The sequence below is a fragment of the Lissotriton vulgaris genome, chromosome 1_1, assembly GCF_964263255.1.
Source record: "Lissotriton vulgaris chromosome 1_1, aLisVul1.2, whole genome shotgun sequence".
NCBI lineage: Eukaryota > Metazoa > Chordata > Amphibia > Caudata > Salamandridae > Lissotriton > Lissotriton vulgaris.
The window spans coordinates 1,664,021,633-1,664,036,220 of record NC_141685.1 but is presented as its reverse complement, the minus strand read 5'-3'; positions in this window follow the sequence as shown (position 1 = coordinate 1,664,036,220).

The following is a 14,588-nucleotide window of genomic DNA, read 5'->3' as shown; positions in this document are numbered from 1 at the left end:
AGCACGCCATAACAGGCAGAGGAAACTTGACAATATTGTGCACTGTCCTGCAGGAACAGGTTACCAACAGTGCAGTACTTCGAGTCTCATTCTCAGCCTCAGGAGAGATGCCTGCAGTGCTGAAGCCTGCCCACAAATACGATTACGTAGGGCGTAGGACTCGGAGGCAGGAAAATACATTTGTTTCCGGAGTCCTGAACCCTGGCCCTGCCCAAGCTCCCTTGTAAACCAATAGCTTTTGGGCTTGCTAAGGCAATAATATATTCACAACTACGGGAAGTGGGGAGGAAAACAAACATGTTTAGCTCAACTTTAAGTTATTCTAAGCACCCGAAGCAGGTGCACTACATAACTGGTTGTCCTTGAAGTAACTGAAGAATGCAGTACGCATGCGTTCACAACTGTTATGGAGCTTTTAACACCATTAAGTTTCACAAATGTCAACTTGACAATGTTAAACACATACTAAATATTCTTCCAACTCGAGGAGAGGCATTAACCAAAGATGTCACATGTACAAAAGCCAAAAGTTCGGAATTGTTACACAAGGAAAACTAAAAATAGTGCTGGTATACGTGCCCTCTCCCACTTTGACAGGCTTCAAATGGTGCAGTACTGAACATCGCCTGAAAGGTAAAACAAAACTAGAGAGTAAGGCATTGGGGATCTTTCCACCTAGAATTCTTGGAAGGAGGGGCGACGAGGACTAAACAGAAGAATACTTACATGCGACTTATTAGCTGGGTGACTCTCCGCAGCGAAATGCTCCATAGAAGTTGTTATACCCCTTGGTTCGGTCGCCCCCTCCGTGGCTGGACCGGGGCCTTAGTGAGTAATTTTGTAATTCCTGCTGCATCATGTGGAATCAGGTTTGTGGATGCTTGAATCGGGAGGCGGGAGACTAGCCTTCAAATCGATAGTCTCCTGCCTGAATCGGGAGGGTTGGCATGTCTGGTACTACTTTTTTTAATTGCTTGACTCTGGTTGTGTATCAACACAGCGCCTTCTTCATGTGGACATGTTCTTCATGTTTGGTCTCGGATTCCAATCAAAAACAAAACTGACAGAGCGCAAACCAGCTTGAAAACACACCCGTAAATCTTTCTTTTCAGGAATATCCATGTGCTGCTCTGCCAGTCACTATCGGTTTTTAGGTCTCGCATAGACAGCGCAAGCTGTCTCTCCGAGACCTCTAGTAATTACTAAGTTGTGTGAAACTCTGCCCATGTCAGGTAAATTGTGCTGCCCCATGCTATTGGTTTATCTCTGGCATTGCTCTTTTTAACTGCCTTTTGATTGGCTGTTGATGCAATACTAACTTCCGTTTATTCCGGAAGCAGCACGCTTATACAGCGTAATTGTTCTTTGGCGAACTCTTTGCTAATTATCTGCATCACTCTCGACTCCTGTGTGCATGGCGACTGCGTCCTCAATGTATCCCCGTAGATGACTCGCTCTGTCTCCGTGTGTGCTCCCCGGCCGGCGCTGCGCATGCTTTTCTCATTTCATGAGTTCACACTGCCTTCTCCCCGCTGGCCCACCCTCCGCCTTCTGCCCGATGTCGATGCAGTCTGGTAGTGCCCCGTGTCGAAGTTTACATTTATTTTTTAACATTCACATGTTGTTTTTAAAGCAGTCCACGCCGAGACTACAACCTGGTTCCCCAGGGTAAAGTCAGCAGCTTTGTTTGTTAGACTGCAGGCACAGTTACACACTCCCCGCTCCCGCCCCCTAACTAATCAGAGGCTTCTGAGGGCGCACACGGCATTTGCATCTCATCAGATAATGGTCTGTTGCACTCCCCCCTCCCTTCTACTCCTTCCTCCTTGTTTAGCTTGCATTTAGGTAGCACTCGTGATTTTTCTGTATTCCCTTTCTGGGCCTTTGGGTCTCTCCCTTATAGAGGATCCCTACCACTTTCTTGTATTCTCCCGTGCTATTCACTCAGCTTTCACCTGTGGTAGCGCAACCACACCCCCTCCATCTTTCAGAGCGTTCGGCAAGTGGCCAGTGTATTTCAACATTGCCGGCCGACTGCCTAGCTGATCCGGCACAGGACTGGCTTGCATTCCTGCATTTTCAAGGGGCGGTGCGTCCATTAGGGCGCTTGGGCGTTGCCCCCCCACTGAGTGTTGCCGTCAGTCACTCTCTGTGACTCTTGTCTCATACAATGCAATCATTATCCCAGCAGGCAGCCGGAGGCAGTCGGCTCAGAAGAGGACAGGGCAGCACTACAGAGTTCAGCTGCTGCAAGTGTCAGTCTGAATGACTGACGTCATCCACACATATATCAGGAGGTCGGAGGCAGAGCGCACAACACCGAGGGTGCGCATGCTCTCTTTATGGCTTAAAAAATGTGCGACCAGCCCGAACATGCGCACTAGGCGGTGCTCATTAGAAGAGCGATGGTTGTTCCATGCCGCTCTCCTAATGAGCAGCCTAGTTGCGAATGTCCGGGCTGGTTGCAAAAATGTTTAAGCCCTAAACAGCACATGCGCACTACTGCTCAAGCCAATCCTGGCGCTGCTGCTGGAGCAGCGTCTGGATTGGCTGAGACCAACGCAGGCGGTATTTGCGTAGGCGCCAACGCGGGAGTCGGACCCTGGCATGGACCCGGTAAGTGTTCAGTTTGCTTAATAAGTAATAAATCCCTCCCCCCCCCCGGGCAACTATTTGAGCGCGAGCTGCTTCTGGCCGCAAGCCCCATGGTCGCACTTAAGAAACTGAAGTAATCATATTTCTGCACGCAACAGTGTGGGCGTCGATCCTCTTGTAAGAAGACAATGTCATACAAAGATTTCCTGTGCCCATTTAGTGAACCACCAGCAAAGAATCGTCCCGTACGGTAATGCTGGTCACAAGTCATTTTTACAGAGGAAAGTCATGCTTTCACTTTCCCCCCAAGACAAATGCAGCCGACGTGCAAATAAAATGTTAGGTGATTTAAAAAAATATCATTATAGAAAGTGAGGTTCTCCCGGGCCGGAAATGCATCTTGTAGAATGGCTTGCAGTGTCCCTTTGGAAATGTAAACAGTCTGCAACCAAACTTGTATTTCTGCATTGTTATCGTATTTCTTTCCACCTTCAGTGTTCAGCCCCCATTCTCTCTGTAGAGTCAGAGTCTGTCCCGGGCCTTTAACACTAAGCTAATGGTGCAATCCACCCTCCCCCACTAAGTTCCCCCTGTGTGTTAATTCCAACTTTGCCAGGAAGGACTTTACTTCGAACTTTTACAAAAAAGTGAAACCGAGACAATTTCGACCGGTGATGTGTTTTTTTTTATTTGCCAATATTTTCTATCACAGTTGGCATTGCTCACTTCGGCTGTTGAGTGAACGTATTTATTCAGACCCCCCAGGATATAGCGGCATGGATTAGCAAATTTAGCGGCACAAAAAATGGAAATTTAGCGGCACAAATATGGAAATTTTGCAGCAATTTTGCGGCATTTTATTTGCCCATTTTTCCTACAACAAACACAGATATCTTCGTTTTTTTAGTTATTTAACAACATGAAGCTATGTATATTTGGTTTATTTACAATGTAGACACCTTGTTTCCCTCTAAAAGCAAAAGAATGCCCGCAAGATCGCAGACATCCACAACAGCTTCAATGCCACGACCGCCCCAACAAACACTGAGACCTCTGCCCCCACGACCACCACCAGCACCAACCGCATACTCTCCTGGACCAACATCAACGACGACGACACCATCACGATCATGAACACCATCCACTCCGGATCTCCGTCAGACCCATGCCCACACCACATCTTCAAGAAAGCCAGCACAGCCATCACATCCCATCTCGGGAAAAGTCATCAACATCTCCTTCGAGACAGCAACCTTCCCGGAGAGCTGGAAGCACGCCGAGATCAATGCCTTAGTCAAGAAACCCACGGCGGACCCCAAGGACCTCAAGAACTTCCCGCCCATCTCCCTGCTCCCGTTCCCGGTGAATGTCATCGAGAAGACCGTCAACAAACAACTGACCTGCTACCTCGAGGAGAACTGCATACAGGACCCTTCCCAGTCTGGGTTCCGCAGCAACCACAGCACCAAAACTACCCTCATCACCGCCACCAATGACATCAGGACTCTACTAGACAACGGAGAAACAGCGGCCCTAATCCTCCTGGACCTGTCAGCCGCCTTCGACACGGTCTGCCACCGCACACTACGAACACACCTCCAAGACGCCGGGATCCTAGAGAAGGCCCTAGCGTAGACCTCCTCCTTCCTCTCAGGCAGAACACAGAACGTCCGCCTTCCCCCCTTCCGCTCCGAAGCCACCAAGATCATCTGTGGCATACCCCAGGGCTCATACCTCAGCCCTACGCTGTTTAAGATCTACATGGCACCACTAGCCCACGGCGCCCGACTGCACGACCTCAGGATCATCTCCTACGCCGATGACACCCAGCTGATCCTCTCCCTCGCCAAGGACCCCCACTCCGCCAAAACCAACCTACACGAAGGAATGAAGGCCGTCGCCGAATGGATGAGGAACAGCTGACTGAAGCTGAACTCGGACAAGACGGGGGTCCTCATCCTCGGATCCACCCCGTCGGCCTGGGACGACTCCTGGTGGCCGACCGCACTGGGAACAGCGCCATCACCCACCGACCACGCACGCAACCTGGTGGTCATCCCCGACTCCACCCTCTCCATGACTAAGCAGGTCAACGCCGTCTCTTCCTCCTGGGTCAACACCCTCCGCATGCTCCGCAGGATCTTCAAGTGGATCCCCACCGAAACGAGAAGAACGGTCACCCAGGCCCTCGTCAGCAGCAGGTTGGACTACGGAAACGCCCTCTATGCAGGAGCCTCAGCCAAACTCCTGAGACGGCTTCAACACATCCAGAATGCCTCGGCACGCCTGATCCTCAACATACCTCGCCGAAGCCACATCACACCCCACCTGAGAGACCTGCACTGGCTCCCCGTCAACAAGAGGATAACCTTCAAGCTCCTCGCCCACACACACAAGGCACTCCACAACACCGGATCAACGTACCTCAACAGACGACTCAGCTTTACACCCCCACCCGCCAGCTCCGCTTCGCCGACCTTGCCCTTGCCCTAGTCCCCCGCATCCGAAGAGCGACCTCCGGCGGCAGATCGTTCTCCCACCTCGCTGCTAAGACCTCGAACACACTCACCTATGGCAGACCCAAGACCTGCTGCCCTTCAGAAGACTCCTCAAGACTTGGCTCTTCGAGCAGTAGCAGCACCCCTCACCCCCCAGCACCTTGAGACCCTCACGGGTAAGTAGTGCGCTTTATAATTGATATGATTGATTAATTGATTGATTGAAAATGGGCTTCATACATATGCCCCCAAGTTGTCTAGGGTTAATCATGTGCGATAATTATTACCTGTTATACGTTTTGCCTTCAAAATGGGGCATAACAATTAGGTTTTGGTGCTTACTACACCAAAATCCTCATGTCCCAGGCTTTACTGACGATACTCTCCACCACCTGCTAAAGTTTGGAAGGTTTGACCTGCCAAAATGTAACTGGAGAAAATTGTGAAAGGTGCAGTGCCTGCTGCAAAAGCAGGAATTACCACACATTCCTGGAATTTAACAGGCCACTAATAATTAGGACCTTACCGCTTTGATGACGTGTTCAATAATTGATTCGTAGTTCATGGGCTGTCTGTTCATACTTATATCTGGTATGAGCTGGGCCTTAGGTGCAGCAGTGCAGGGGCCTCCCCATGCTCTGACCGAGCTCTTCATTACTGTTGGTCGATCCCGGTGGTAGGTTTGGCTCAACAAAGAACCATTGAATGGCCGCGCGCAGGCCGTACCAGCGTCTGCCTCTCCTTCATTCATCGGACCAGCATGTGCTTCTGTTGGGCCCTCTACTTCTTTTGTCAAAAGGATACCAGTACATAATGGTTTGTGTTGACTATGCAACCAGAGATCCCAAGGCTGCTCCTTTAATCAGCATGTTTACTCCAGTAATTGGTCAGGCTATGATTTAGTGCTTTTCAAGGGTAGGGGTTCCCCAAAGAACTTTTGACAGACCAGAGCACTCTTTTATGTCTAGACTAATGTCCCATGTGTATACAATCTTGAATGTACGCCAAGTCTGAACATTCGTTTATCTTCCACAAACAGATGGTTTAATGGAGGTACAATTGCAATTGAACTATTAAGACCATGTTGAGGAAACTCATTTCAGACACATGTAGGGATTGGGACAAAAAGCGGCCCCTCGTTCTGTTTGCCATTCGCAGACATACACAGAGTTCTACCGGATTTTCTCCATTTTAACTCGTTATTGGTAGGCAACACAGAACTTTATTGGATATGGCTGCTGAACACTGGGAGGAGAGTGATAGTTGTGAAATGCTATAGAATGCCGCCAGTCTCAGAGATAGTGTTCATTCGTTCTACGAAGAGGTACGTTTAAATCTAGAAAAGGCTCATGGGAAACAAAAGAGACAATATGACAAGCAGGGTAAGGTATGAGAACTGTTGCCAGTGGATAAAGTACTGGCATTATTGTGAAAATCTGACAATAAACTGCTGACCCTCTGGGAAGCGCCTTTTGTGGTTCTAGAACAGATAACCCTTGTCACCTACAAAACAGCAGTGCCCCATAAAGGACAAAAGGGACAAATCTACCTCAGAAACCCCTTCAAACGGTGGGAAACACCAATATCCTAGAGTCTTCCAGATATGCCTGCTCTCCTAGTCACAAATTCACAACCCCTGGACATTACCTTCGCCCCGTTGGGAGACTGAGAAGCTGTTGAAGAATGGGGTAGAGGTTGGGGTATAGACCAACCTGAAGTGAAGTGAAAATAGAAAACCGGAAACAGATAGATAAAACACATTAAAGGTACCTATACGTTTTATAACCTGTCTATGTATTCTCTGGGCCTTTATTCTGTGGGCCACCCATAATTATGCCATTTTTTTCTATATTTTGTTATTAATCAGCGCTCAAGTCCTCAACACAGACTATCCATTTCTGACTACAACCGTGTGAGAACCAACACCAATCACACGTTCAGGTATTATCTTATGCCTGTATATGCCCACCCATCACTGTGGTCTATACCCCAACCTCTACCCCATTCTTCTATTCTTTCCTTATACTTCATCTTTCCATACGTTCCTGTTCATCTTTATTTTCCCTTCTACTTCCATCCCAACCTCTCTTGTATATCATGCTTCAGACTTTCTTAACTTTTCACGGGCCCTTCCCCTCCCATCTTGTATCAGCACGAAATCAGTATCTTTTGTTTCCATCTAACACTCATAATTCAGAATGTTAACTAGGTTACCACTCCAGTCTCCTTCCCACTGCCTTTATCCTCCAACATACTGCATAGTGATAGTTGCATGTATAGTTGGGTTGTATTGTAACTCATCAATTGTATTGATCTGAAATAGCTAGCAAACTGTATATAACTGTAAATATTAAGTCAGGTTCAAGTATTTTTTCATGACACCACTGTCTTATGTTGCACCACTGTATAAATGTATCATCACAAAGCTCTGTGCTTTTTTAACATGCATATATTTAGGACACCTTAAGGACATTGACAAGCACTGTTACTGTTTATATCTCTCTATATGCATAGGTCCACTTGGATATCTACATGGCTCCCTGATGAAGGCCCTCAGCCGAAACGCGCGTAGAAGACATATTTAGCCATGTTTTAATGTACATATGTGCCAAAACATACCTCCGCTTTATCAATCATGAAATATGTATAAGATTTAACAATATATGTCTGTATATGTAGATAAAGTCACATATATAATGGAGGCATGCACACAATAATCATGTATATTCAAACAACAATGTTTTTTACCATAATGAATATTTAATAAAATAATTTTGTACCATGCATTTTGTTTAATCACAGTTTGTGCTGTCACTAGTCCGCTTATGTCCTCTGTTTAAATATTAGTTCCTAATTATTTCTTTTCAAATACCATACCCATCCCGAAATAGGAACTCTAGTCGGGGATACCCCTTCTTCCTTACACATACTTTCCCAGTATTTATACAAAATAAATAGCATTTATATATTGCTTACTACCCCTGAGGAGTTGAAATAATTTAAATATCACTATTTTTTTCTTACATAGTGCTATTCATCCCAATGTAGGATGTCAGAGCGCTTTACATCATATGAACATATTACATTTACAATAAATCATAGATGTTTATAAATCAATGTACAGGATGTGTTACATAAAACTATGGGGTGAGGGTGTTACAAAGTGCATATCACCTATCATCTTTCATAGCTCACTGTGTTATATTAAAAAGATTACAATGCAACTGCAAGTAATATAGGAATTTCTGTGTTGAAAGCAGTAACCCACTTACCTAGCCAAATACAATAAAACCTGTCATTTGCATCTTACATTATGTTACATGATGTGCTTTGCAGGAGACACATTAACCCTCTATGCTACTTTGAGTCAAAACTGAGGATAGATATAAAAACAGTTTAAAAAAAACTGAGGCTAGACAAAACACAGATCTTTCCAGCAAGTGCATTCACCTCCGAGTTACCTTATCATTATTATTCACTCAGACTTACTGGGAACACACAGATCTCTGCAGATATTTTAAAATAGTTTTTCCAACCAATTAAGCAGAACAGATTTACTGTCAGTGTTATCCTTGTTGCCACTTTCTTTGTGGCAGAGTTGAAAAAACCCCATAAATGAATAAGTTGAGGCCTACATTTTGCATCAGGGTTGAGTCACTTTTCTGGCACAACCCTGATGTAATATATATTATGAGATTTACAGTGCCACACAAATCTCATTTGTATAGGTTTGTTAAACAAAAGCAACAACAAAAACGAACTCAAGGCAGCAGATTGCCCTGCGTTATGTTACCTTACGTCAGGTAGGCATTACATGGGTGATACTAAGGTTTCCTATGCATCCATTGATTTATTTTGATACAAACCCATATTTACAAAGATTTGTAAAGAAAGGTTTGCATGACACTAGTGGGTCTACCTGAGGCTGGCATAACTAGGAAAAACATAATCATTTTTCCTCGTGACTTCCTCTTTGCATGTATGCTGCATTCTGCATCACACATACAATGAGGGAAAAGCCTCATAGGATAGTTTTTGTATGGCTTTGGGGGAAAACAAAATAAATACGCAAGGCAGGCCATTGCGCTGCCTTGTGTTACTGTGCATCTGGTAGGTATTACATGGGTGGTGTATTGGCGTTCCCGTACATCCACCCATGTATTTCGTGTGCAAATAATATACGCAGTTTTCTAAAGGCAGGCACACGAGCCTTCCTTGGGTCAGCTCTTGAGTTCCACTTCCCTGTATAAGAATCCAGTTATTCCCTATTTATGTGGAGGGGCATTCCTTCTAGACCCCGCTAGTGAGTTCAAGTCTTAGAAGTTCCACGATAGCTTTGAGAAAGTCAAAGAGACTTCCGCACTGTAGTCTGCCAGTCAGAGCAAGCCCAGTATTGGTGGCCCAGTATTCAGTCTTACTCGCTGGAGTGGAGGGTCGGAATGCCCTGTCACACATCTGTGTCCTGGTGGTGAGCAGAAAACTACTGGATGCTATGGTAGAGGAGGCAGGCGTTCACACATTTCTCTGTCAATGTGATAAGCCTCCCTAAATTGAGTGGCAGATCTTGGGTCCTCTTTCAATTGTTGGGTAGTTGAATCATTGAACTTCCTCCACAAGTAAAGGCTTGCTTCTCCTTAAAGCTGCATGCTGCTCCAGGGCGACAGCCCTCTCACTTCACCAGGGCGCTCCTGGCATACTGGGTTTGTGACAATGCAAACAGGAATACGTCCTCTACAGGTCAAAGCATTGCACAGTGCAACGGCCCTCTTCTCGACAGAGCAATGCACCAGGACGACAGCCCTCGGTCATCACTGCGGCCTCCACCAGGCATACAGGGGTCATGGGCAGCACACAGGTTTTCTGCATTTACTTTGTGCAATTCAGCCACTAAATAGACATCTTTTTATTTCTCCTATTTCACATCAGAGGTCAATGTTTTGTCTTTCATTCTTGGTGCATCAGGTTAGAGTGTGGCTAGCAGGTAGTAGCCACATGAAAGTAGTGCCAAATGCATTATATATGTGGCGGCGTACATTCTTTTTTTTGATAATCAATTTTATTGAAAAAAAAATTCACAACATATAAATTCATTGGTTGCAGTTCATTAGTTACCAGGAAAGAACTTGACTTTACACACAGGTGACAGAGAGGAAAAAGGGCATAGCCCGGCAGTGCATACGGTAGATATTGTTGTACACAGAGTAAAGGATGTAAAGGCAGACCATCAAGGTGGAAACATATTGAACCATTTGCCCCTCACTTTCTGAAACAGGTAGGAGCAACCTCGGGCTTCGAATAGGGCCTCCTCCTGGATCCCGCACCAATCCACCCCTCTCCTCCAGCCCTTTACAGAGGGCGCCTTAGCCTGGGAACAGTGTGCCGCTATATCCCTCTTGGCGACCGCAACAGCCGTCCCCAGCAGGCACTTGTAACATCCTGGGGCCATCCAGACCATCAAACACCCCCAGCAGCATGCGCCGCGGATCATGGGAACCTCCCACCCCAGGGCTTGCGTGAGCTCTCGCTCCACCGCCCCCCCCGCCCCCCAAAAGGGCGCCAGCACTGGACAGCACCATACCATGTGATAAAAATCGGCTGGGGCATAAGCGCAGCGTGTGCATTCCGGGGAGGCTCTCAGCCGGGCCTGGAATAGATGTGTCGGGGTGGGATATGCCGCATGGAGGTAATAAAGTTGGACTAGGCGAAACTTGGAGGATGTGATCAGGGTTTTGGGTGCCATAAGGGCATCCTTCCAGTCTGCCTTGTCCAGGGGGCCCAGCCATCCCTCCCACCGAGCCCTGAGCCAATCAAGGGAAGTGGGACCATTGTTCACCAGGGACCAGTAAATACGGGACACCCCCCCCCTCCCCAGATTCCCCATCTTTACTTGAGCTTCCAGCAGGCTGAACTCTGGAAGGGAGACAAGTGGCGAGACATATGTATAAAGGGCATGTCTAAGTTGTAGGTATTTATAGTGTTGGGAGTGTGGGAGGGCGTGGCACTGTTGAAAATCCGCAAATCCGTAAAGGAGCGAATGTGATCCCCCACCCAGACGTCGCCGAGCAAGGAAATTCCAATAAGGTCCCAGCGTCGGAATCCCTGTAGGGACGGAACCTCCTGCATCCAGGACACGTGACAAAGTGGCGTCTGTCAAGTCAGCTTCCGATCCCATCGCATGTGGCGGAGAGCCATACACCAGGCCAGGAACACCGTCCTGGTAACTGACGGTAGGGCCTGCGGCACCGGGCTACCATACAGAAACGCCTGGATTCTCGGGAAGTCCAACGTGCTGAGTTCTACACAGTATGCAGGGTCGGACCAGCCGCCCGCATACCAATCATGGATGACAATAAGTTTTGTGGCCAGGTAGTAGAGGTGGAGATTGGTGACCCCCATACCTCCATCAAAGGGGGGAATACGACAGTGCGAAAAAGATAAACTTGATCTTGCCTCACCCCAGAGGAACCGGGTGAGAACGCCGTCCAGCTCTCGGAACCAACTGCCAGGTAGATGAATAGTAGTGTTTTGCAATATATAAAGAAAACGGGGCAGAATCATCATTTTGAAGAGGGCACTCCTGCCCAGGGTGTTAAGGGAAAGGTTCTGCCACCTTTAAGATCCGCCTTCATCCGGACTACCAAAGGCTTAACATTTAATGCCCATTCAAGCTCTGGCAGGAGAGTTAGCCAAACACCAAGATATTTGACTGAGTGCCTTCTAAGGGGGATGTCCGACTGCCAGTCAAAGCAATTCCTGGAGTGGTGCAGGGGAACCAAAGTGGACTTCGCCGGGTTCAGACGGAGTCCGGAAACCCACTCAAAGGCATCTAAAACCGCCAGACATCTTGGGCCCGAGCTGTCGGGGTCCACCAGGTAGAGCAGAACATCGTCCGCATATAAAGCTATCTTATCCACCTGGCTTGAGTCCCAGGCCCATCCTCGAATAAGCAGATCTTGGCGAATAAGGGCTGCCAGGGGCTTCATCGCCAGTACAAATAAGAGTGGCGAGAGTGGACACCCCTGACGTGTACCCCGTCGGATCGGGAATATCTCAGAGAGCTCCCAGTTAATGAGCACTCCGGCTATGGGATTGGTATATAAGACCCCGACCAGATGGCGGAACAAGGGACCGAAACCCATCCTGTCCAGCACATCTTTCAGATAGCCCCAATTCACCGTGTCGAAGGCCTTCTCAAAGTCTAAGAAGAGCAGTGCCAAATACCAAATACCCTTCCATAAGCATGGAAGGGTATACTCAGATGTGAGTCCCTTGCTCATTGCACCATCAGGATTCAAGCAAGCCGGGCCGAAGACGGCTGAAATGCCAGAAACCGGTCCCCGGAAGCTTGTTTCCTTCCCAGTATAAGTATTGGCTTGGTAGTTTGGTCTGCCCTGTTCCCATGATGCACTGGGCCAGGGTCAGACTAATTTGCATATAGCCAAGTTCTGAGCTGGGATGGTGCAGTGAGCTAAAACGGTGATGGATCAAGACCTGATCTTTGGACTGGGTAAGAGTGGTCTGTTTAATTCAGACACTCTGTTCATCACCGCCCCCTTTTCTGAATCATTTTTGTCCACCATAAGCGTGGAAGGGTATACTCTGATGTGAGTCCCTTGCTCATTGCACCATCAGGATTCAAGCAAGCCGGGCCGAAGAAGGCTGAAATGCCAGAAACCGTCCCCGGAAGCTTGTTTCCTTCCCAGTATAAGAATTGGCTTGGTAGTTTGGTCTGCCCTGTTCCCATGATGCACTGGGCCAGGGTCAGACTAATTTGCATATAGCCAAGTTCTGAGCTGGGATGGTGCAGTGAGCTAAAAAACGGTGATGGATCAAGCCCTGATATTTGGACTGGGTAAGAGTGGTCTGCTTAATTCAGACACTCTGTTCATCACCACCCCCTTTTCTGAATCATTTTTGTCCACCATAAGCATGGAAGGGTATACTCAGATGTGAGTCCCTTGCTCATTGCACCATCAGGATTCAAGCAAGCCGGGCCGAAGACGGCTGAAATGCCAGAAACTGGTCCCCGGAAGCTTGTTTCCTTCCCAGTATAAGAATTGGCTTGGTAGTTTGGTCTGCCCTGTTCCCATGATGCACTGGGCCAGGGTCAGACTAATTTGCATATAGCCAAGTTCTGAGCTGGGATGGTGCAGTGAGCTAAAAAACGGTGATGGATCAAGCCCTGATCTTTGGACTGGGTAAGAGTGGTCTGCTTAATTCAGACACTCTGTTCATCACCACCCCCTTTTCTGAATCAAATATGGGGTCAGGCGCTCTCGGTGGGCCAGGGCCAGGTGGAGTCGACGAATACAGTGATGAGTGCCTCTAGCAGGCATGAATCTGCCTTGGTCAGGGTGGACAAGATCCTGTAAAAGGGGACGAAGTCTCTGGGCCAAGACCATGGCGAAGACCTTGATTTCCGTATTAATCAGAGTGATCGAATGACACCCCGCACAGCTCAGGGAGGGCGGCTGTGTCTTCGGAATAACCACGATTGTGGTGACATCCGACTCGGGCGGGAAGGATCCCGTCTACGCAACATGACGAAAAAGAGCCACCATGTGGGGGGCCAAAATATCCCGAAAAGCCGCATAGTATTCCGGGGGGTACCCATCAGAACCCGGCGTTGTACCGGGGTGTAAGAGCGAGACGGCTTCCTGGACTTCCTCCAGGGTGAAGGGGCGGTCCAAGGCCTCTGCAGTCTCTGGAGAGAATGTGGCGTATTATATTCCAAGGAGTGAGTGAGAAGTGATAGAGGGTTCGCTCACCTTACCAAACACTTAACCATTGAAAAACAACAGGAATGAACCCCATACCATGCTTAGCCTATCTCTCCATGCCAGCCCAAGGGGATCACCCTATGGTATTAAAAGGGCACAGACCTACTGCAATTATAAGTGGCATGCTTCATCTTAGAGTCCTCGTCCAAATACCTAATGTGTCTGGATGGGCTCAACCTTGGTTGCCAAGGAAGCTCTTTGGTTAATGGATGGGATTCTAGATTTAAAATAGTCTAAGATGTCCTGAGGGTTAGTTTTATTTTAAAAGGGCACCCTGGTGGAGTTAAAAATAGGTGGGAATGCACTAAGGAAATTAGTATCCTCTGTAACCCTGGGTCAACATTTTTCAGCCATCACATCAATACTTCACAGGGCTAGTTGGCTTTCATCAGGACCTCACAAGGATCCCGTTAGTATCCTATTTGTTTGCATTTCATTGTGAAACTTCCATTCACCATACCCATACATGCCACACACACCGACCCATGAAGTCAAACTTTGATCCAACATCTCTTCCTGGCTGTGAACTTATTTGGTTCCTCCTTTCCCCGCATCTTGGGCCCAGATGTAGGTAAAATAGATTTACCGATTTTTAATTACCGAATTCTACCGATTCGGTAATTAAAAATCGGTAAATCTAAGGGGTGGATATGTAGGAACATCCAGATGTTCCTTTTACCGAATTGGTAAATATCTGTATTTACCGAATCGGTAA